Source organism: Schistocerca nitens, chromosome 3 (genome assembly GCF_023898315.1).
Source record: "Schistocerca nitens isolate TAMUIC-IGC-003100 chromosome 3, iqSchNite1.1, whole genome shotgun sequence".
Taxonomy (NCBI): domain Eukaryota; kingdom Metazoa; phylum Arthropoda; class Insecta; order Orthoptera; family Acrididae; genus Schistocerca; species Schistocerca nitens.
In genome coordinates this window covers 911,634,853-911,661,011 of record NC_064616.1, presented here as the reverse complement: position 1 = coordinate 911,661,011, position 26,159 = coordinate 911,634,853, and positions in this window count along the sequence as shown.

The following is a 26,159-nucleotide window of genomic DNA, read 5'->3' as shown; positions in this document are numbered from 1 at the left end:
AAACTAAAAATTAAACACTTTACAAGTGTTTATATGATTCAATAATTGCCTATTCATGGAAGAGGAATTGTTAATTTGGATACTTCAAACCATAATGGTACACACTGGACTGGTTTCTATAAAACATATAATAAATTTTTTTATTTGAATCGTTTGGTGATACTGTAACACACAACTAGTTAACTACATAGGTCAAAATGAGCTATATTACAATGTGGAGAGAATGTGGTACTAAGGAGAAGTAATATGTGGTAATTTGTGTACATTTGTGTTAAGGCTACTGTCAGATGGTTACTATTGCACTGATATTTTGAATGTAATAAACCGATAGCTTTGGAAATAAGGTACTAGGAAAAATAAAATACGAGTTACTTAATCTAAAGATTTAGAAAAAAATTAAACCAACATTGGAATCACTGGAAATCAAAATAAGAAAGAATTGGATCTAAAAATTAAAAAAAAATTAATTAGAAAATTTCGTTGTGAGTTAAGTAATTTTTTTTTAAATTAACAAATAGTTATATTGATTTTAGTGGTACAGATGTAGTTAACGAATAGTATTTAGAAAATGAATTATAAAATCTTGCTACAAAACCTGAGTACACAAATATTTGAACAAAGTTCTGTAACTATGTCACCATGTGACAGTTTAATAACTATCATAGAATTTATAAAAGTGATTCACATGATTGTTATGAAAAGATAAATAACATGAATTCAACTCTTAATTATGATTTACATAGATTTATTGGACTGGAAAATAAGATGTATGATAAACAAATAACTGTGTTTTCATTTATAACAGGAAAAGAGCAAAAGATGCATAATTTTGAATACGATTTTAGGCTTGAAATAATCTTTGCTATTGCTAAAAATATAAATGGGGATTTAACATTCAATGATCATAATATTATGGAAAGTGTAATTGATAAGCTACATGAAGTAAATAATAATAATGAATCAATAATAGTACACAATTGAAATTTTCCAACTATAAAATTAAAAGATGTGGTACAACTGTGGCTGTAGATCTAAAGTTAATTATGTTTAGTTAAATAACTACATCTCCTGATGATGAATTTAGCGTAATTGAAAAAATTAAGCCATTTTTAATCTGTATAAGTGAATGATCATATCTGGTGCCTAAAATGCAAAAATAGGCAGAGACACATAATCGGCACAGAACAACAACTAACAATGGTTGAAGTAGTATTGACAGTGCTTGTGTAGTGCGTATAGGAGTATATTTGTAAAAAAGTTAGCATTAAGTGTTGTTAGGACAAGACATTATAAATCAATTCCGTAAGCCTATGAGAAGATTATGGTAGGCTGATTTAGCTGAAATGGATTCAGGTCAGCTAAAAGGGATATCAAAAATTAGTAAAGGCTACAAATATATATTTTCTGTTAGAGATTTGTGCTCTAGTGTGTGTGTGTTGCGGCTTATGGGCGCTCAACGTCGAGGTCATCAGCACCCTATTTATGCTCTAAATATGCATGGGCATTATCTCCTGCCCAGGAGAGCTTCTGTAAAGTTTGGAAGGTAGGAGACGAGATAGTGGCAGAAGTAAAGCTGTGAGGACCAGGCGTGAGTCGTGCTTCGGTAGCTCAGATGGTAGAGCACTTGCCCGTGAAAGCAAAGGTCCCGAGTTCGAGTCTCGGTCGGGCACACAGTTTTAATATGCCAGAAAGTTTCGCACACTCCGCTGCAGAGTGAAAATCTCATTCTGGAAACATCGCTTTGGTTCACTCTGAGATGCCTGGACACTTCCCTTGTTGAGAGCCTCTCCTGGCACCAAGTAACAATGCGGACGCCATCAAACCGCGGTATTGACCGTCTAGGTGTGGTTGAACTACAGAAACCACAAGTCATGTATCTCCTTCTGGTGGAATGACTGAAACTGATCAGCAGTCGGACCCCCTCTGTCTAATAGGCGCTGCTCATCTATGATTGTTTACATCTTTGGGAGGGTTTAGTGACATCTTGACATCTCTCAACAGTCAAAGGGACTGTATCTGTGATACAGTATGCATAGTCAACGTCTATTTTCAAGAGTTCTGGGAACTGTGGTGATGCTAAACTTTTTTTGATGTGTGTAGTAAGATACATTGTTGTTGCATTTTTTTATTATTCGATTTAACAACTTCATATTAAATGGGATAAATAGAATTTGTCATAAATGTTAATTATCAATGCATAATAAGGTATATTGCATTAACATCTTATGATGTATTAAGTGTATATAAGTGAAGATACTTCTTTACTCTTAGTGGTGAAAATAGTGTTGCAGATGATAAGAGTAAATCAATAAACTACTGAAATGGTTTCGGTTATTTGGATATACTGGATAATCTAAATACCCAATTAAATGATGATGTATTAAGAGAAATGTTACTATTATTTCAGTTAATATAATTATGGGAATAAGTGGTGGGTTAAGTAAATATACTTCAAATTTTTTGAATATGCCTGGATGTGGTGTGAAAGATGCATTTGGTAGATGCAGTACCAGTATGCATAATGGAATAAGAGAAATATAAAATAGGCTAATAAAGCAGCAACTAAAAAGTATTATGAGTGGGAGAAGCCGCATTTAATTTATAGCAAAGGTACATTGGTGTTCAATTTCATCCTGGTAATAATAATTCTGATATTTTAATTATGACTGAAAGACAAATACATAGATATTAAACTGACAGAGATTACCAATGCCCAAGAAAACTAGATGGAAAAGGTAATGTGCATGTATTTTATTCAGCTATGAATAATGATCCAATGGAAATATATATAGATCAAGATGAGATATGGTACTTGGAGACTGATAGTAATACACCGAAAGATCAGATAAATCTATTTGAAGTGTTAGTTCATGACACTGATCACATATTAAGATGACATATTAGGATCTGTAATGTACGCATAGTACAATGGAACAAATTTACCATTATCTCAAAATGATATTAACGCTATTCAAAGCTTGTATGGTAAAATATCAGTACCTCCAACAAAAATGTAAAATCAAAAACTGTTATGTCCCCTACACCAGTTGAATGAATTGAATTATTATGTCAACATTATCATATTGAGCAAATTATATTTGTGAATGGAATTATATGCATTTAATATCAGAAGTAGATGTGAATAGTACATGATAAAATACCAACATCATAGTTAGTAACTTATTGGTTCACATTCTTACCACAAGATTTGCAAAGAATAAATGCTGCGTATAAAAGGCCAAGTGTTGAAGTTGTGTTATATGATGCATTTACACATATTGCAATTAATCTCAGAATGTCCAAAGCTGCTATATTTACATTAATATTTTTGCTATGCAGACTTGGATGAATGTAATTTTTAATATAAGGTATGTGAAGTTATAAGCAGGGGATTTTCAGGGGTTACCTAAGGTATAAATTCTGTATTGAGGTACATAAGTGGGATATTATATATTTTCAATGAGAGTACCTTTATGAGGGTAATGAATTCACAAGAAAGTTAATAAGAGGTGGTACAACAGAGTTACCACTATTTTTCCCAGACTGCATTTAAATCACCTGTATTAATTCCAGAGGTAATAACTGTATTAAGGAGTACCATTCAAAAGTTTGAGCATTTTACTGTTATATGAATGGAGTTAGCAACTAAGCTTGTAAGTGTCAGTAAAGATATACCACTGAAGAAACTGTGTATAATGAGGTAGGAAATGTTTATCATATGGCAAATGTAGATATAAGAAATGTCAAAATAGTTATAAAACATTTTTGCAGGTCAGTAATGATAACACTATATTACCTCATAGATACGCAAAAGTGATAGGCTGGGATGATTGTAAAGCTGTGATTGGTTGGAATATTATGTATAAAGGTATGTAGACAATTCAGAAAAAAAGGTACATGTGTTAGGATTCCTACCAAATTAGATATGGTATGTACAATAAATGGGAAACACCAAAAAGAGTGGTCAATGTAGTGCTGTAAAAAATATAGAAGAATATCATAGAAACCCAGAATACCATAGAAGTAAATACAAAATATAAAACGTACCAACTATCACATTATGTAACGAATTTGGAGAATATAGCGAAAAAGGGTTTACTCTAGAAGACATAAAACATGTTGAAAAATTATTGCTAAGAGAGAAATATATGTGGTTCGGTTATGAGGCTCAGCAATAAACAGGAAGACACATAATTTTAATGGTGATACTGTTTATAAATTTAAGACAAATTATCATTTCTGCAGCTCATTGTGCTGAAGAATATGATTCAAAACGTATTCTGAAGTATTGTATTGAAAACAGAATTAGACAATATACTAATTACACATGTGCTAAACTAATGTATTGGAAATAAAACAATTAGGTTTAAAAATTATGGATAGAAGCAATTTCGTACAAGGTATACTTAATAATTCCCGAAAAACATATCTACATCAAAATAGATACTCCACAAGCTACCGTAAGGTGCTTGCCGGAGGGTACCCCGTACCTCTACTTGTCCTGTTCTACTCGCAGATAGAGCGAGGGAAAAACGATTTTCTGCATGTCACTGTATGAACCATCATTTCTCGTATCATATCTTCGTGATCGGTACCGCGATGTATGTTGGCGACTGTAGAATCGTTCGGCAGTCAGCTTCAAATGCCGTTTCTCTAAATTTTCTCAATAGTGCTGTAGCATTAGATGGGTAATCGTCCGAGTAGCCCACGAAATCTTTAGGCAATAATGTTGTCGGGATGTCTATTAAATTCAGATGATGACTGGCCAGATATACTTTGTGTCACTTGAGAGTGGGAGAGTCAAAACAGATAATAACGCATTACGTCATCTCCCCCCCCCCCTTTTGTCGAAAACACTGAGATATAGCCATGGTACGACGAAGGAAGAAGGAAGATGGTTTGGACCGCTGAGGAGAAAAGAAGAAATTGGCGACGACAGAGCAAGAGAGAGAAAGAAGGAGAGGGGAGGTCACAGTGTTTTCCAAAAAGAACGCTGCCTTCTGTCCAGGGATTCCCATCTGAGTTTGCGAAGCATCTCCATAACACTTACGTACTGTTGAAACCTACCGGTAACAAATCTAGCAGACCTTCTTGGTTCGAGTCTTCCTTCAATCCAATCTGATATGTATCCCAAATACTCTAGTAGTAGTCAAGAATAGATCGCACCAGCTTCCTATATGACAGGAGAATTACTCTTTCCTAAAATTCTACCGATGAACTGAAGCCTACCATTTGCCATCCCTACCACAGTTTTCACATGCTCGTTCCACCTCATATCACTTTTCAACGTTTACCCCTGATATTTAAGTGACTTCACTGTATCTGAACATTACAGGTTTGTTCTTCCTACTCATGTGTATTAACTTACTTTTCTCCACATTTACGGCCAGCTGCCATTCATCACACCAACTGGAATGGTATTGTATCTTCCTACAGTCACTCAACTTCGACACCATACCATACACCATGGCATCATTAGCAAACAATTGCAGATGGCTGTCCACCCTGTCCACTAAATCATTTATGTATATAGAGAAGAACAGCGGTCCTATCACACTTCCCTGGGTACTTCTGACGATACCCTTGTCTCTGATGAACACTCTCTATCGAGGACAACATACTGGGTTCTGTTATTTAAGAAGTCTTCGAGCCTCTCACATATCTGTGAACTGTTAACAGATTGCAATGGGGCACCATATCCAATGTTTTCCAAAAATCTAGAAATATGGAATGTACTCTGTATATCATGTGAGAAAAGTTCAAGCTGAGTTTGAAAAGAGCGATGCTTCTTAAAACTAAGCTTCTTAGCCTCAACAAAGTATATTATAGTTGAACTGAGAATATGTTGCAGGATTCTGCAACAAAATTTGTTTCAAAAGACTTAAAGAAAAGTTTATTACCCACATTTATGAAACGAAAATTACATAGGATCTATTGCTGATATGGAATACTATCATGTTGTATCTGTGAAACCAAAAGAAAGAGAAATATTTCTCAGATGGCATATTGAAAAACCGAGGAAAATTTTATATGCAGTATGAAGAGAGAGACTAATCAATATTGTAACTCTGATGTAGATATGTTGACAAAAAATTCTTCATAATTAGGGAAACTGTTTCTAGGAAAAGCTAACATGGATCAATTCTGTTGTTTAATAATTACTGAAGTTTGTATTGCTGTATACAGATCTAAATATTTATGCAATATAAGAATTTCCGTGTTAGAGAAAGAACAAGAAAAAGATCATAGTAAGGTGTCTATAGCTTGGTTAAAGAGTTTAAACAAGAATAATATTCAACATGCTCTGAAGGATGGTGAAGTAAACGTAGCTGGAGCTAAACTAGATGGCTGTAATAAAGAAAACAGTACTGTATGTCAGTATAATCAATGTTTTTGGCAGGCCGGCTGGAGTGGCTATGTGGTTCTAGGCGCTACAGTCTGGAACCGAGCGACCGCTACGGTCGCAGGTTCGAATCCTCGGCCATGGATGTGTGTGATGTCCTTAGGTTAGTTAGGTTTAATTAGTTCTAAGTTCTTGGCGACTGATGACCCGAGGAGTTAAGTCGCATAGTGCTCAGAGCCATTTGAACCATTTGAACCAATGTTTTTGGCATAGTTGTAAAATTATTTAAAAAATGAAACAATTAACAACAGAAATCAAGACTCAAAGGATGATTTATATCACAAGACAGTAATGAGAAGTGTAATCATATGAAATTTAGGAAATAATTTAGTAGAAATGTGGGAATGCAGTTGGGTTAAGTCAGCAGAACATAAAAAGCTTAAGAAATTGAAACAGTTCCCTGAAGTTATTGAATTATTGGATCCAAGAGGCAGTTTCCACGGTTGTCATGAAAATACTAAAGCACATTGCATTAACACTATAATAAGAGATATCGGTGTATTTAGTCTCAACTCAAATGTAGAGTATTATGAACATTAAGCTGTAAGGTATCCAACAAAAATATTTAAACCAAAATATTATAATAGGGACTGCTATGGATTAACAAAATGTAAAATGTTAGCACCTAGAAGATTGCATCATCCTGTGCTGCCTGTGCAGATAAAGATGGATAAAAATAAAAATCTGTTGTTCCTTTTATGTATAAAATTTGCAGAAGGAAAAAATAAATTTAATCACAATGATAAAGGAAAGAGTTTTTTTAGATACTTGGACCACTGATGAAAAAAATAAAGCTATGGAATAAGGGTATTACATTTTAGAAATGTATGAAGTACTGAATTTTGAAAATAAGAGCAAACTGTTATTTCAGAATGATGTAAAAGATTTTATGAAGATAAAATTGGAAACGAGTCCACATGGATTTAAAACCAGAGATTTATGTATGAAAGTCGTAAAAGAAAACTTAGGTGTTGAATTAGTCTTATGAGACAAATGAAAGCAAAGGTAAATGCGCAGTTGCTAAGATATCTGTGAATTCATTACAGGGAAAATTTGGACCAGTTCGGTAATATACATATAAACCTTATTAATAAGAGAATTGTACAGATAAAGTACTATTCCCATGGTTATTATGTAGAAAATAATATAACTATAAATATCTTCATAGCATCATTCCCTAATACAAATGCAAGACTTACATTATATGAAATGTTAAGTAAGTTAGGAAAAGGTTTTGTTTGTTTTGATACAGATTCTGTAGTATACATTGAATGGAACAAATATGGGGGAAACAGGTTGCATATTGGATTAATGGAATTATTAGTTAGGAAATAACTGGATTTTTAGACTGGGGTCCAACAAGACTTAAAAATTACTATTTTGAGATGTATGATACGATCACTGTAACATAGGTAAAGGGGTTGACTTTGAACCATAAAAACATTAAAAAAAGAGTGAGATTAATACTAAGTGAAGTGGGAGAAAAGATACAATTAGAGTAGAATCAGATAACAAGAGATGCTAATACAAAAAATTCAATAAAAGACCATCTTAAGAAATAATTCTCATTTCAGTGATTACAAAAGGATAGTGCTAAGAAATTATGATACACTTCCATATTGATGTTAATTGCAATGAAATTCAATCTTCTTATGTTCATTTTTATCATTGAAAGAGAAAACCATCATATCATCATCAACTTTAAATATATTAGGTATATTAGATATATATAATCTGACTCCATTTTTTGTAATTTTTAATTTTATCTACATTTTTTGGGACATACATCGATTCAGTTTTTGCACATGTACAGTTTATGTTCTAGTGTGCTCAATGTTCCCATATACTACTCGCCTCTCTAAGAAGAAGGAAAGATCTTTCTAGCATCACACTCCAGGAAAATTTGGTGTTTCCCTGCAATAGTTCCTGCAAGGATCATGCCTTGGTAAAGAAGTCATTTATGATTTGATGGTAGTGTGAGCACATTCTGAGAAAGTTGTTTCACATCACGAATGTGCCTAGGAGTCTGAGTATCTATGACTGCTCTTATTTCCTCTGTATCAGGACGGAATCCATAGCCACTCACTAGGTGTACCAGTATTTTTATTTAATGGGTGACGAATAGGCACTTTTTTGGATTCAGGTGGATACCTGCAATCTGAACATACTTCAGCATAGTTATCAGGTGACTTAGATGTTCGTCAAATGTCTGCAAAAAACGACAGTGTCAACCAGATAGGAAAGATGCTTTGTCCATGTAAGGTACTGAACCAGGTTGTCCAGCATACATTCTGAGGTGTCTGTAATGTTACATAGTTCAAATGACGTAACCTTAATCTTATAGATGCCACCAGTTACGAAGGCAGTCTTTTCCTAGCCAGCCTCATCAATGTTGATTTACCACTAGCCTGTCTGCATGTCCATAGCAGAGAAATGCCTTGCTTCTTTCAAGCAGTCTAAGGTGTCATCGGCGCATGGCAATGGATGGAGATATTTCTTAACAATTTTGTTCAGTTGTTGGAAGATGACACAGAAAGGTCATGTGACGTTCTTCTTCTTGAATAGAACCACTGAAGAGGACCAAGGACTCTGAGGACTCAATGATTCCATCTTGCAGCATCTTCTCCACTTGCTCCCAGATTATCTTTCATTCTGACAGCGACACCCTGTGTGAGCACTGGCTAATTGGTGAATGATCCAAATTGTTGATGCGGTATTTTGCCATGGGCTGCTCGATAGTAACTGATTCAGAGGGGCTATCACTTGCTGACGTTGTTCCTCAGTCAGGCCAGATAATATTGGCAATTTAATAGTAGCTTCCTTCCCTGCATTGTCTAGTGTAGTAGCCCAGAAAATTCTTCATCAATGACTCTAAGGTGCCCTTCCTGAACCAATTCGACTGTCTCTATGCACATATCTTTGCGATGATTTGTGGCTGCTCGTGATATTTAGTGATCCAAAACTCTCCTTGACCACCTACTACGCTTGCTGAAGGTCTTTTGGCAAGTGACAAAATCTTCACAGTTTAACCGAGCATCTCGACTGGCAACTGGAACATGTATTATCGAAGATGGCAGAAAAATAATGTCATCAGCGGCAAACAACAGCCCAGAATAATATTTCTTATGTGTGCCTGTTGGAATAGTTTCGACAATATGGAGCTCTGGACTTCCACAGTCTATGACTGTTTGCAACGCCTGCAAGAAATCCCACCCAAGAACAACAGCCTGACAACATTCTGCTAAAGCGACAAATACGAAAGTCTGTATTCCATCATTGATTGTTGTTCTTGTAATACATGTCCCTGCAGGCTAGAATTATTTCCCGTTTGCGGTCTTCAGCACAATTGCTTTTGTGTCATAGAACATAGTCTTCTTTAGCTGATGACCATAAGCATTTGACATTACAGAAAAAGATGCCCCTGAATCGATTAGCGCCTGGACAGCTCGGCCATTGATGATGACGTCGATGGGATTTTCTGTCATCTTGGTAACTTATCCGTGGAGAATTTTCATCTGCGGTGTCCTCACCTCCATATCTAGACCGCTCACTTAGACTTGATGAATTTGGCAAATAGGCGAGTAGCTGGTACTTCTGTATGGCAACGGCAAACAGTTACGACATACACGGGAGTGTCCTCATACAGGGTAAAGCGATGAGCTTCAGCCCACAGGTCGGCTATAATTCTCTGTAGGTGACAGGCGTGAATATGACTGTTGTTCTCTGCAGTAGCACAAAACGTGTCCAGGGTATGCACATTGAAAACGGACTTGCTTGTTGTCCTCCATCCTCTGAATGTCTGTTCTTCTGTGGGGGGTTTTACCTGGCAGAGGAGTTGGTTGTACCTACATTGCTCGGATCTGGGTTGTCGGTTGAAAGCGGCGGCTTAAGTCCAAATTGGCCAAGTCCATTCTTCTTGACATGTTTCACTAGTGGTCGAGATTGGTGACAAAGATCGAGGGGCCTCATCTTCAACATTTTCTATTGCCTGTTAATCAATAGGCTCAAGGTTTCTGGTTGCTTTTTATTGTGTATTCAGTCTGAAACTTCTTGCTGCCATAATATTCCATAACTCTTGTCTTACTACCTGGTGTATGAGAGAAGTGAGGTGATGATCACCCTCAACAACTACCATAGGAACCACATTCCTTAGACGATGATACCTCTTGTTCAACTCTTTTTTTGTCGCATTTCCTCGATGCACTGGCACCAGTTGATGATTTTTTCTGTTACTGTGACATCCTCTACCAGATGGGCTAGTTATATGTCTTTGGCGCTTCCTTAATCAAATGTAAATTTTGCCATTTTCTGTCATATTTCGATTCACAATGTTACAAAGGGCCAAAACATTCTGTATATTTGACTATTTCGTTTCGTCCTGATATTGGACCTGGTTCTTCACTTGTTTTTCTAGTAAGTTGACTTGTTGATTGTCATCAAATGTTGTTTTTTTTTCAATTTGGCTGGAATTTTTTCCAGCAATTGAGTTTCTCTTTGTCATTCTCGAACCACTACAGATTTATGCAGTCCAAGCAAAAACACACTTTTGTCAAACACAATATGTCATACCTCCTGTAGTATTTAGCAACTCGGTCAAATCCTTTCAGCCATTTCATTGGGTTCACCAGCATCTCCGATAAACACTGAGGCTGGGTTCACACAAACAAATATTTACAGAATGGCAGCTGTACAGCAAATGGACACACTGCTCTGCTAAGGGTCTGGGTATCGTGTTATCATCATTTCATTACCATTGACACACTATTCGCCAAATTGGGTGTAACGTAGCGAGTTATTACGAGATAACATTCGTAGCAGTAAGGCACGCAGCCGTTTGGTACGGTGGCTGCAGGATGGCTATGTTCTTTTTTTTCGCTTTGCTCACAGCGCAGCTGACGCTGCCTGACGTGAGAGCTGTATAGCGTAACAGTCAGTCAATACGAAAATTCATACCCTCTACGAATCTAAATAATCCATATTAGTTATTATCCGATTTTGTTCAAATTTGGTACGCAGCCTTCCGTGATTAATGGAATGCTGCTATAAAAATTTCAGATTTTTATTTATTATAGTGCCGGAAGTAAAGAAAATTACCTAAAAGTCCTAAAACAAATGCTTGTTTTTTAAAAGCATGTTAGAAACAAATACAGATTGACTTACATTATCATTTGAAGCCATTAAAAAGTTACCAGTGCATAAAAATCAATTAATTAGAATTTTCTTTTATGACACTTTAGTCACTGAGCATTACGTAATACAAACATCGGTCAAAATTACTATTTGATTATATTTTGTTGTGTGAGTGCGTGATAATGACTGAGAAAGTGTGTGTGGGACATACGTTAAAACTCAATTTGTCATTTTTCTTAAAACCTTGTACAAATAGACCGTGGAAAAGTTATGGTGCAACCATGATTCAGATGACGTATGTCGGTGCGAGCATGCTTTCGTATGAAGACAGCCAGAATGAAAGTTAGAGGCAGGATAAGTTCATTTATCAATTTGGAGAACATTTCGTACTTCGCTTATTTTGATTAAACAATATGCTAGAAATTGAAGTTTTAATAACGTTAATTACTATAAAATTATTGATTGGATAAGGCAAGTTTTGCCGCTAGAATGATCTGGAAGGAACATTCGGATTGGTCGTTTAGATCAACAGCCAATCAGAATTAAGCTGTTCCCTCACTAATATAGTGGAGTGGGCAGTGAGTAGAATGTTTCGAGATAGTCGCTTGCTAACCGGCCTATGGATAACACCATGTTAGCTATCCCCGTAAAAATACTCTGAAAAACGAAGAAGTAGTGAGTTAATTGCGGTTCGAATACGTTGTGATTGAAGCGACTGGAGTTACGAACATTTTAATGAAAGTTCGGTGTTTCTAAATTAAATAGTTTGAAAGTTATGAGCGTGTGAGCTTTCTGGTCGTAGTAACAATTCCACGTGGCAGTGGACAAAGTTCAAAACCACCATACAATATGCATTAGATGAGCATGTACCAAGCAAGATCGTAAGAGATGGAAAAGAGCCACTGCGATACAACAACTGAGTTAGAAAACGGCTACGGAAGTAAAGGGAACTTCACAGGAAACATAAACACAGCCAAAGCCATGCAGACAAACAAAAATTACATGAAGCGAAATGTAGTGTGAGGAGGGCTATGAGAGAGGCGTTCAACGAATTCGAAAGTAAAGTTCTATGTACTGACTTGGCAGAAAACCTTAAGAAATTTTGATTTTATGTCAAAGCGGTATGTGGATCAAAACAAAATGTCCAGACACTCTGTGACCAAAATGGTACTGAAACAAAGGATGACAGACTAAAGGCCGAAATACTAAATGTCTTTTTCCAAAGCTGTTTCACAGAGGAAGGCTGGACCATTGAAGAAAAAACTTGAGTTCACACTCAACATCTGCCATGAATAGTCCAGTTGGGAATACTACATATACAAGTGATTTTAATGTTTTAACTTACATTTACTGAATACCAATATACAGGGTGTTACAAAAAGGTAAGGCCAAACTTTCAGGAAACATTCCTCACACACAAATAAAGAAAACATGCTATGTGGACATGCGTCCGGAAACGCTTAATTTCCATATTAGAGCTCATTTTAGCTTCGTCATTATGTACTGTACTTCCTCGATTCACCGCCAGTTGGCCCAATTGAAGGAAGGTAATGTTGACTTCGGTGCTTGTGTTGACATGCGACTCATTGCTCTACAGTACTAGCATCAAGCACATCAGTACGTAGCATCGACAGGTTAGTGTTAATCACGAACGTGGTTTTGCACTCAGTGCAATGTTTACAAATGCGGAGTTGGCAGATGCCCATTTGATGTATGGATTAGAATGGGGCAATAGCCGTGGCGCGCTACCTTTGTATCGAGACAGATTTCCAGAACGAAGGTGTCCCGACAGGAAGACGTTCGAAGCAATTGATCGGCGTCTTAGGGAGTACGGAACCTTCCAGCGTATGACTCGCGACTGGGGAAGACCTAGAACGAAGAGGACACATGCAGTGGACGAGGCAATTATTCGTGCAGTTGACGATAACCCTAATCTCAGCGTCAGAGAAGTTGCTGTTGTACAAGGTAACGCTGACCGCGTCACTGTATGGAGAGTGCTACGGGAGAACCAGTTGTTTCCGTACCATGTACAGCGTGTGCAGGCACTATCAGCAGCTGATTGGCCTCCACGGGTACACTTCTGCGAATGGTTCATCCCACAATGTGTCAATCCTCATTTCAGTGCAAATGTTCTCTTTACGGATAAGGCTTCATTCCAACATGATCAAATTGTAAATTTTCACAATCAACATGTGTGGGCTGACGAGAATCCGCACGCAATTGTGCAATCACGTCATCAACAGAGATTTTCTGTAAACGTTTGGGCAGACATTGTTGGTGATGTCTTGATTGGGCCCCATGTTCTTCCACCTACGCTCAATGGAGCACGTTATCATGATTTCATACGGGATACTGTACCTGTGCTGCTAGAACATGTGCCTTTACAAGTACGACACAACATGTGGCTCATGCGCGATGGAGCTCCTGCACATTTCAGTCGAAGTGTTCGTACGTTTCTCAACAACAGATTCGGTGACCGATGGATTGGTAGAGGCGGACCAATTCCATGGCCTCCGCGCTCTCCTGACCTCAACCCTCTTGACTTTCATTTACGGGGGCATTTGAAAGCTCTTTTCTACGCAACTCCGGTACCAAATGTAGAGACTCTTCGTGCTCGTATTGTCAACGGCTGTGATACAGTACGCCATTCTCCAGGGCTGCATCAGCGCATCAGGGATTCCATGCGACGGAGGGTGGATGCATGTATCCGCGTTAACGGAGGACATTTTGAACATTTCCTGTAACAAAGTGTTTGAAGTCACGCTGGTACGTTCTGTAGCTGTGTGTTTCCATTCCATGATTAATGTGATTTGAGGAGAAGTAATAAAATGAACTCTAACATGGAAAGTAAGCGCTTGCGGACACATGTCCACATAACATATTTTCTTTCTTTGTGTGTGAGGAATGTTTCCTGAAAGTTTGGCCGTACCTTTTTGTAACACCCTGTATACAGGAAATATCATTTGCACTTAATTGCTGTACCCGTTACTACTGGAAAAGAATACAGTCGCTGGGCACAACTGCTTCCCTTTGGAATCAAACCTGAAGTTGTAAAAATTTAAAGTGATGAGATATTTAACCTAATTCTATCCAGATAGGAGACAATGCAGTGGAAAATGTATTTGATGGCATATCAATTGGATTAAACATGTGCTCAGCAAAATTAATAAATGTATTGTATCAAGCAGTGGCATATTTTCAATTTTGTTCTTTTTACTATATCTCAAAAAGAAAATTAACTTTATATATCCATACTGATTTGATGTACAGAATCATAAAAATAATGTGTCATTGGTTTGCATTCGTTTCTAATTAGAACATTTATGACATTATAAAATGATATATTGAGATTATGAATTATGTGATCAAATCAGTTCCATAAGCTATGAAGCTTGAATAATTTTAATAAAACGAAGTCCAGCTAAAAAGATACTTTTTTGCTCTGATTCTGCTAACTGCTTATTTTTATAGTCAAGCCCGATGTTAATTTATGACTACTTTGAAGCGTATAACATTTGCGTTTGTCTGATTCTTTAATACACACAAATAGAACAAATTATCAAACCATTTAGTGGAAATTTAAAGGACAAAAGGAATATGGCGGTATGTTTGTTTTGCTTTATAACTTATGACAGCTTGAACATCGTGGCGAGTGTTCGGAATAAAGTTCCTGAATTTACTGCCCTCCAGGAAGCGTGTGGCGCGCAAATTATTCTCGGAACTGAGACCTGGCTAAACCCTGAGATAGGAAGTTCTGAAATATTTAGTGATGGTTGGAACGTGTATCGGAAAGACAGATTAGACGCCGTAGGAGGTGGTGTCTTCACTGCAGTTGACAAAAATATTGTGTCTACTGAGGTCGAAGTAGAGTGTGATTGTGAAATTATGTGCACACGTTTAACAGGGCTAGGAGAAATAAAGTTAATTGTTGGGTGTTATTATCGGCCACCAGGTTCCACCGTGACAGTTCTAGAATCATCAAAGAGAGTCTACTCTCTGTATCGCAGAAGTACCCGGAGGCGACTTCAACCTACCTGCCGGCTGGTGTGGCCGAGCGGTTCTAGGCGCTTCTGTCTGGAACCGCGAGACCGCTACGGTCACCGGTTCGAATCCTGCCTCGGGCATGGATGTGTGTGATGTCCTTAGGTTAGTTAGGTTTAAGTAGTTCTAAGTTCTAGGGGACTGATGACCTCAGATGTTAAGTCCCATAGTGCTCAGAGCCATTTGAATCATTCAACCTACCTAGTATAGACTGGGATGTGTATGGATTCATTACAGGTCGTGTGAATTACTTTTGAACACATCATCCGAAAACTGTCTTGAGGAGCTAAATCGACAGCCAACGCGTAATGGGAATATTTTAGATCTGGTAGCCACGAACAGACCAGACCTCATCGACGGTGTCAGTGTTGAGACAGGGATTAGTGATAACGATGTTGTCATTACGACTACGGTTACGAAAGTTAAGAAGTCGGTCGAGAAGGCTAGGAGAGTATTCTTACTAGAAGAGCAGATAAGCAGTTGTTAGCATTCCACTTAGTAAATGAATCCACTTCATTTACTTCCGGTACGATGGACGTGGAAGAATTATGGATAACTTTTAAACACATTGTAAATCACGCATTGGACAAGTATGTGCCGAAAAAGTGGGTTATGGACGGAAAAGACCCACCGTGGTTTAACAGCGCAATTCGGAGAATGCTCAGGAAGCAAAGACAGTTATACTCGCGGTACAAGAAAGATCGGGGGAATGAGGACAGGCAAAAGTTAGTAGAGATTCGTGCTGCTGTAAAAAGTGCGATGCGAGAAGCATTGAACCACTACCACCGTCATACCTTAGCAAAAGATCTTGCTGAAAACCCAAGGAAATTCTGGTCTTACGTAAAATCAGTAAGCGGGTCGAAGGCTTCCATCCAGTCACTCACTGATTAGTCTGGCCTGGCAACGGAAGACAGCAAAACGAAAGCTGAAATTTTAAATTTAGCATTTGAGAAATCTTTCACGTAGGAGGATCGTACAAACATACCGCCGTTTGAGTCTCCTACAAAAATGGTTCAAATGGCTCTGAGCACTATGGAACTTAACACCTGAGGTCATCAGTCCCCTAGAACTTAGAACTACTTAAACCTAATTAACCTAAGGACATCACACACATCCACTCCCGAGGCAGGATTCGAACCTACGAACGTAGCGGTCGCGCAGTTCCAGACTGTAGCGTCTAGAACTGCTCGGCCACACAGGCCGGCGGTATCGTACAGATTCCCGTATGGAGGACATAGTGATAGACATACCTGGGGTTGTGAAGCAGCTGAATGATTTGAAAATAAATAAATCGCCAGGTCCTGATGGGATTCCAATTCGGTTTTACAGAGAGTACTCTACTGCATTGGCTCCTTACTTAGCTTTCATTTATCGCGAATCTCTTGCCCAACGTAGAGTCCCGAGAGACTGGAAAAAAAGCGCAGGTGACACCTGTATATAAGAAGGGTAGAAGGACGGATCCTCAAAATTACAGACCAATATCCTTAACATCGGTTTGTTGCAGGATTCTCGAATATATTCTCGGTTCGAATGTAATGAATTTCCTTGAGACAGAGAAGCTGCTGTCCATACATCAGCACGGCTTTAGAAAGCATCGCTCCTGCGAAACGCAACTCGCCCTTTTTTCACATGATATCTTGCGAACCATGGATGAAGGGTATCAGACGGATGCCATATTCCTTGACTTAGGAAAGCGTTTGACTCGGTGCCCCACTGCAGACTCCTAACTAAGGTACGAGCATATGGGATTGGTTCCCAAATATGTGAGTGGCTCGAAGACTTCTTAAGTAATAGAACCCAGTACGTTGTCCTCGATGGTGAGTGTTTATCGAAGGTGAGGGTATCATCTGGAGTGCCCCAGGGAAGTGTGGTAGGTCCGCTGTTGTTTTCCGTCTACATAAATGATCTTTTGTATTGGGTGGATAGCAATGTGCGGCTGTTTGCTGATGATGCTGTGGTGTACGGGAAGGTGTCGTCGTTGAGTGGCTGTAGGAGGATACAAGATGACTTGGACCGGATTTGTGACTGGTGTAAAGAATGGCAGCTAACTCTAAATATAGATAAATGTAAATTATTGCAGATGAATAGCAAAAAGAATCCCGTAATGTTTGAATACTCCATTTGTAGCGTAGCGCTTGACACAGTCACGTCGATTAAAGAGTTGGGCGTAACATTGCAGAGCGATATGAAGTGGGACAAGCATGTAATGGCAGTTGTGGGCAAGGCGGATAATCGTCTTCGGTTCATTGGTAGAATTTTAGGAAGATGTGGTTCATCTGTAAAGGAGACCACTTATAAAACACTAATACGACCTATTCTTGAGTACTGCTCGAGCGTTTGGGATCCCTACCAGGTCGGATTGAGGGAGGACATAGAAGCAATTCAGAGGTGGGCTGCTAGATTTGTTACTGGTAGGTTTGATCATCACGCGAGTGTTACGGAAATGCTTCAGGAACTCGGGTGGGAGTCTCTACAGGAAAGGAGGCGTTCTTTTCGTGATTCGCTAGTGAGGAAATTTAGAGAACCAGTATTTGAGGCTGACTGCAGTACAATTTTACTGCCGCCAACTTGCATTTCGTGGAAAGACCACAAAGGTAAGATAAGATTAGGGCTCGTACAGAGGCATATAGGCAGTCATTTTTCCCTCGTTCTGTCTGGGAGTGGTACAGGGAGAGAAGATGCTAGTTGTGGTACGAGGTACCCTCCGCCACGCACCGTATGGTGGATTGGGGAGTATGTATGTAGCTGTAGATGTAGATCAGTCGTTTCTGCTCAGTTAATTGTATTATGGCGAGAACATTCCGATGTGCCTCCGTAGTTGTATTCCTTAGGTATGTCTTGATCCTCTTAAGGGTGAAGAAATTGCACTCATTCTTAGCCATTGTCACTGGTAGAGTTGCTAAGAGCTGTAGAAACCGAAACATGTTAGGGTAGATCTGAAGATCGCAGATAGACAAAGCCTCCACTGTGTTTTGAGGTAACTGCTCCAGTCGACTCGGACACTGACGAAAGAGTTTCAACTCATCCATTGTTAAATTGGGGAGTAATGAATCTGACTAGCCGCTTTAATGACAACAGCTGATTTGAAACTTCTGCCCCCCCCCCCCCCCCATGAACCAGGGACCTTGCCATTGGTGGGGATGCTTGCGTGCCTCAGCGATACAGATAGCCATACCGCAGGTGCAACCACAGTGGAGGGGTATCTGTTGAGACGCCAGACGAACGTGTGATTCCTGAATGAATCTAGATGATTGACTGATCAGACCTTGTAACATCAATCAAAATGGCCTTGCTGTGCTGGTACTGCGACGGCTGAAAGCAAGGGGAAACTACAGCCATAATTTTTTCCGAGGACTTGCTGCTTTACCGTATGGTTAAATGATGGTTAAATGATGATGGTGTCCTCTTGGGAAAAATATTCCAGAGGTAAAATAGTCCCCCATTCGGATCTGGGAGGGGACTGCTCAGGAGGACTTCGTCATCAGCAGAAACAAAACTGGCGTTCTACGGATCGGAGTGTGGAATGTCAGATCCCTTAATCGGGCAGGTAGGTTAGAAAATTTAAAATGGGAAATGCATGGGTTAAAATTAGATATAGTGGGAATTAGTGAGGTTCGGTGGCAGGAGGAACAAGACTTATAGTCAGGTGAATACAGAGCTATAAATGCAAAATCAAATAAGGGTAATGCATGAATAGGTTTAATAATGAACTAAAAAATAGGAACGCGGACAAGCTACTACGAACAGCATTGTGAACACATTATTGTAGCTAAGATAGACACGAAGCCCACGCCTACAGCAGTAGTACAAGTTTATATGCCAACTAGCTCCGCAGATGATGAAGAGATTGAAGAAAAGTATGATGTGATAAAAGAAATTATTCAGATAGTTAAGGGAGACGAAAATTGAGTAGTCATAGGGGACTGGAATTTGATAGTAGCAAAGGGAAGAGAAGGAAAAGTAGTAGGTGAATATGGACAGTCCGCACAGAGCATAACTTAACCGTAGCTAACATTTGGTTTAAGAATCATAAAAGAAGGTTGTATACGTGGAAGAGGCCTGAAGACATTGGAAAATTTCAGGTACATTATATAATGATAAGCCAGAGATTTAGGAACCAGGTTTTAAATTGTAAGACATTTTCAGGAGTAGATGTGGACTCTGACCACAGTTTATTGGTTACGAACTGTAGTCCAAAACTGAAGAATCTGTAAAAATGTAGGAATTTAGAGAGATGGGACCTGGATAAACTGAAATAACCAGACGCTGTAGAGAGTTTCAGCGGGAGCATTAGGGAATGATGGACGAGAACAGGGGAAAGAGATACAGTAGAAGAAGAATAGGTAGCTCTGAGAGATGAAACAGTGAAGGCAACAGAGGATCAAGTAGATAAAAAGACGAGGACTAGTAGAAATCCATAGGTAACAAAAGGATATTGAATTTAATTAATGAAAGGAGGAAACATAAAAATGCAGTAAAAGAAACAGGCTAAAGGAATACAAACGTCTCAAAAATGAGATCGACTGGAAATGCAAAATGGCTAAGCAGGGATGGCTACACGACAAATGTAAGGATATAAAACCATGGATAAACAGTGGTAAGATAGATACTGCCTACAAGAAAATTAAAGAGACCTGTGGAGAAAAGAGAACCACCTGCATGAATATAAAGAGCTCAGGTGGAAAACCAGTCCTAAGGAAAGAAGGGAAAGCAGAAAGGTGGAAGGAGTATATAGAGCGTCTATACAACGGCGATGTACTTGAGGGCAATATTATGGAAATTGAAAAGGACGTAGATGAAGATGAAACGAGAGGCACGATACTGCGTGAAGAATTTGACAGAGCACTGAAAGACAGAAGTCGAAACAAAGCCCGGGGGTAGACAACATTCCGTTAGAACTACTGATAGCCTTGGGAGAGCCAGCCATGACAATACCCTTCCATCTGGTGAGGAAGACGCATGAGATAGGCGAAACACTCTCAGACTTCAAGAATAATATAATAATTCCAATCCCAAAGAAAGCACGTGCTGACACGTGTGAAAATCACCGACCTATCAGTTTAATAAGTCGCATTTGCAAAATAGTAACACGAATTCTTTACAGACTAATGGAAAAACTTGTAGAAGTCCACCCCGAGGAAGATCAGTTTGGATTCCATACATATCTTGGAAAATGCGATGCAGTACTGACCCTACGAGTTTTCTTAGAAGATAGGTTAAGGAAAGACAAACATACATTTTTAATATTTGTAAACTTAGAGAAAGCTTTTGACAATGTTGACTGGAATACTCCCTTTCAAATTCTGAAGGTGGCGAAGGTAAAACACAGGAAGCGAAAGGCTATTTACAATTTGTACAGAAATCAGATGGCAGTCATAAGAATTGAGGGGCATGAAACGGAAGCAGTGGTTGAGAAGGAAGCGAGACAGTGTTGTAGCCTGTCCCCGATGTTATTCAATCTGTATACTGAGCAAGCAGTAAAGGAAACAAAAGAAAATTTTGGAGCAGGAATGAAAATCCACTGAGAAGGAATAAAAACTTTAAGGTTTGCCGACGGCATTGTAATTCTGTCTGAGACAGCAAAGGACGTGGAAGGGTAGCTGAATGGAATGAGCAGTGTTTTGAAAGGAGGATATAAGATGAACATCAAGAAAAGCAAAACGAGGATAATGGAATGTAGTCGAATTAAATCAGATCATGCTGAGGGAATTAGATTAGGAAATGAGACACTTAAAGGAGTAAATGAGTTTTGTTATTTGGGAAGCAAAATAACTGATGACTGTGGAAGTAGGGAGGATATAAAATGTAGACTGGCTATGGCAAGGAAAACGTTTCTGAAGAGAAATTTGATAACACTGAGTATAGATTTAAGTGTTGCGAAGTTTTTTCTGCAAGTATTTGTATGGAGTGCAGCCGTGTATGGAAGTGAAACATGGACTATAAACAGTGTAGACATGAAGAGAATAGAAGCTTTCGAAATGTGGTGCTACAGAAGAATGCTGTAGATTAGATGGGTAGATCACGTAACTAACGAGGAGGTACTGAATAGAACTGGGGAGAAGAGGAATTTTGGCACAGATTGACTGGAAGACGGGGTCGGTTGGTAGGATATGTTCTAAGGCATCAACGGATCACCAGTTTAGTATTGGAGGGAAACGTGGAGAGTAAAAATCGTAGAGGGTAACCAAGAGATGAATACATTAAGCAATTTCAAAAGAATGTAAGTTGCAGTAGCTGTTCGGAGATAAAGAGGCTTGCACAGGATAGAGTAGTTCGGAGAGCTGCATCAAACCAGTTTCTGGACTGAAGACAGCAACAACAACAACAACAACAACAACAATGAATCTGAATCGTAAAGTGAAGGAGTTTCGTAACTTCATCAAGGATATATTTGTCTACAATTCGTCGTGATGGCAGACACTTAAAGCTGTTAAGAAGTTCGCAATATATCAAGAATCTATCCTGCAGTGAACTAATGAAAACATGCAGAAAGGGCATGAACACAGACACTTTGTAGTAACCCTCAACTTCATCACTGGTAACCTGATTTGCAAGATGTGCTTACTTGGTACAAATGTGTGGTTGCTTGATTTCATCTCCGTTGACTGAAGCTAATCGGCAAAGGCGAAAGTATCAAGATCTTTCTCATGGCCAGCAGTTCCCTTTTGAGATTCCTGGAAATGCCAATTAACTCTGCAAAATCTGTATCTTGGCACAGAGGTTGACGACAGATCGACTCACCCAGAGCAAACAGTTTACAAAGTATAATGGAGCATACGACAAAACCTCCCTTGATGATCGCTGCTAATATAATCACAGCATTGTGGGATATGGTCTTGTTATCACATTCTTGACTCTTCCACAGAGATAAAACAACACAACCATATATTCCCTTGAATATCCTTGTGCACTGCAAAAATGCTCCGTCCGTATAGTGCGTGTGATACGTTTCAAACTCCTAATTCGAACTTCATTTATTGATTCAAGGGATCACTTAATATCTGTCTGCATTGTGGAGGCCCAAAGATACAATATTCCATTTCCAGTGTACCTACTGAATCCCTAATAAGTGGATTGTAGCATCTGTAGGTGATTACCAAATTGAAATTATGAGCTGCAAAGTGAGAATATACAGCTAAAGGGTAGTCCTGTTCTGCAAACACATGGCCCCCATGGGATTTTCCCGACATGGATGCAACATTGTCATAGCCCAGTCCTTGTAAAAATCACACATTAAGGCCACATTTTACCGGATTTTCTATTGCAGATCCAGTTAATCCTTTTCCAGTCACACCAAACACTGGAACAAATATGCAGGAAATCTTCACGAATTTTGAGCAGTATACAACCCGCTTCAGCACATACCAAATCATAGGTGTTTTTAACCCTTGTTTTGTATCCATAGTATTACGTTATTATATGCAGGAGTTCAAGAAAAACATGTCTATAATTTCAGAATTTTTAGGGGAGGGGACATGGGAGCTTAAGCCCACAAGCTTCCCCCTTAAATACATCACTAATATCAACTGCAGTTACTACTTTTGTTGATGATATGTTAGCTAATTCTATATGAAGGGAATAACTACCAAAATTTTAAATCAAGTTTTAAAAAAGTTTCAGAAATTAAAAGTTGCTATAAATTTGTGTAAGTCAGAGTTTTCACATACGCAGGTAAATTTTTTGGACATTCAGTCTTATCGAGAGGTGGTGAACTGGATCCTACAAAGAAAGAACCAATCACGAATTTTGCAATTCCAACATAAGAAAACAACTTACGGTACTTCTTCCTTTCTGTAATTTTTATTTCTGCATCATCAGAGAATATTATGCGGTATCATCAGGATTACAATTGCAGAGCAGCAGAAGATCGTTGATGAAATTAAAGAACAGATGTCAGAAGCACCAAGCTTGTGAATCGTATGAGCTCAATGGATGGGAAAAGCACCACAGAACAGCATTTGTGAGCAAAACACTATCTACTTGGGAGAGGAAATACACAGTTACCACTGGGAAGCAGGTGCTATTATCTAGAGTTGAGATTTAGATTTTATTTGTTGGGTCTGCGCACAACTCTAAAGACTGATAACAAAGATTTATCGATTTTGTTGAAATGCAAACACTTTCATTTTAAGAAATGGGCGTTATCAATGCGAGAATATAATTTCAACCAGCAATAAAAATCAGGACAAAGTAATGTAATTCTGAATGCTTTATCGCGTTTATTAGGAAAATTTGAACATCGAAAGTTTACAGATACCGGAATTATTTTGATAAGGGACGCTGGAGGATAACATAACATCAGAAGAGCGCTCCAGAATGTAATTCAGACTAGATGCAGGCAGTAATCTGAAAATTATGAAACAAAAGTAAGTACATCAGTCCAAAGCCAAGTGTGCAAATTACAACTTCACTGGAGAGTGACTCTACTTTACTGAAGAGTGACTCTAAACTTTGATAAATGGAGGCTGTATGTTCCTACCCATTGCGTCAAAAAACTTGTCAATGACATCCATTTTATACCAATCAGGATCCTTTTGGAGTATGCTGATCAGATAGGTCCCATTTTAGTAATCATATAGAGCTGCTCACAACATAAGGGACTAGAATTTGAGCTCTGTGATACCTTCTGATTATCATGAACGGCATTTATGAGCTCACAAGGTAAGATGTAGTTTTACATGGCAGTACCAAAAAGCGGGTGAAACCAACACCAACACGCACTCTATCAGTTGTTGGTGGTATTCTGAGTGCAAAATGGCGTTAGCTGGACCGTTATTCGCAGCCGATTGGGTTGTATCTTGGGAGCCAGGAGGTGTTGACCAATGTAGGGTCATCATGATTCACTGGACGTGTTCAACCCTGCTTGGCTACTAAACACTGTGTCACAGCGCAATATGACTGTCGTAGGTGTAGTTTACTGGTGGCACCCGAGTAGTAAGAGCATCCACCTTGTAGTGTGAAAACGCAGTCAGCCATCTGTAGTTTGACATCTTGTGTGAGTCCTTCATCCATAATCAAGGTTACTTGAAGAACATGAGGCAATTTGCTTGTCTTATTGCTCACAATGTACTGTCTGGCATTAACTTCATATCCACTGGGTTCCAGAAATTGCATCAGAACTGTGAAGGGGTCATCCACTAAACTATTCTGAGTAAATCGCCTGATGAACTTTTTGTTCAGGTGATTTGCATAATCTTTGTATAATAAAGCAGTCTTGTCTGTTTCGAACTTGCAAAAGGTGGGCGGTGACAGATTTATGTCAGTGATAATAGACCTGTGATCTCCGGAATTACACAGTAATGCAAAATATTTTGCTGTATCATTGGTGACTTCAATTGAAAGCACAGATTCTACAGTCATAAACCAAGTAAGTGCTTGTTCTGGCAGAAATTGTGGCAGTCGAGGTAACACACGCTGTACAGTATGAATCCTGCTGCAAATGTGTTCATATGGCACCAAGTAACTCAGTCTGGGGATGTAGTCGAAAGATGTACCATTGATCAGCTGTGATGCTGTAGATAACCCAGAAATCTTAGTGTGTGACCCAGTCGGCCGGTTCCATGGGAGGGTAGAAACAGGTCCGTCACATCAAAAACTAATGCAGATTCATAAGCAGAATCGTGGCAGGCGTGGTGAAAATGATATACTGCGCACGAAAATCTGATTTCGGTCCTGGAAAATCTGTTTGTATAGGTCTCTCTACCCTGTCTTCCATAAAGAAGTTCCTAAAGACCCAGGAAGGTAACACAAGAATGTGATGTGTATGATACACATGCACATGAGTTAGACAAGAATTGTAATTGTACAGTTGTCACTGGTGACTAGTGTGGAAACAGAGTGTCGACTTCTTCCGCGACGGCTTCAGAGAACGTGTTCATCGTTGGCAGAAATGTATCGAATTGGCTGGTGATTATGTGGAAAAGTGAATATTGGTAATTAAAGATCACATTCTAAGGATTATTTCTGCGTTTGATTTACTAAAATATTCCCATCCAAACCCAATTAGCAAAGGTGGTGGCCTTACTTTTCATTCACCCCGTTAAAATAAAAAAAAGCGTAATCAAAAGCATGCTTTCGAAATTCATAGAAAACCCATCTCCACAGATGTAATTAGAGCTTGTTCTTCATGCCACCTTACACAGCACAAAATGACTTATTTCAAATCCATGTTAAACTGTATACATAAATTGTCCTTAATACATCTGCCAAAGAGAAAGAAATAAATCTTATCGAAACAGTAGCTAAAAATAATATACATAAGCCACAATTATTTGACAGCCATTGTAATAAAATTAAAAGCATAAAATTACCTTGAATAAATTCACAACCTCCAGCAGAAAAGGAAATATTAGCATGCATTCCCTTCCTAGGCCCCTTATCATACCAAGTTTGCAAATCTTTTTTGAAGAAATTCCTGCATCAATAGCACTATACAACATAACATAATCCACAGCATCAAAACCAATTGTGTAGGTCCTGAAGAATCAGGAACTTAAGAAGATCGTTTTTGGCAGTTGTACCAGCTTTTATTTCAGTCAGACTGGCAGGAGCTTCAGTATAATATACGATGAGCAAGACAAAAAAT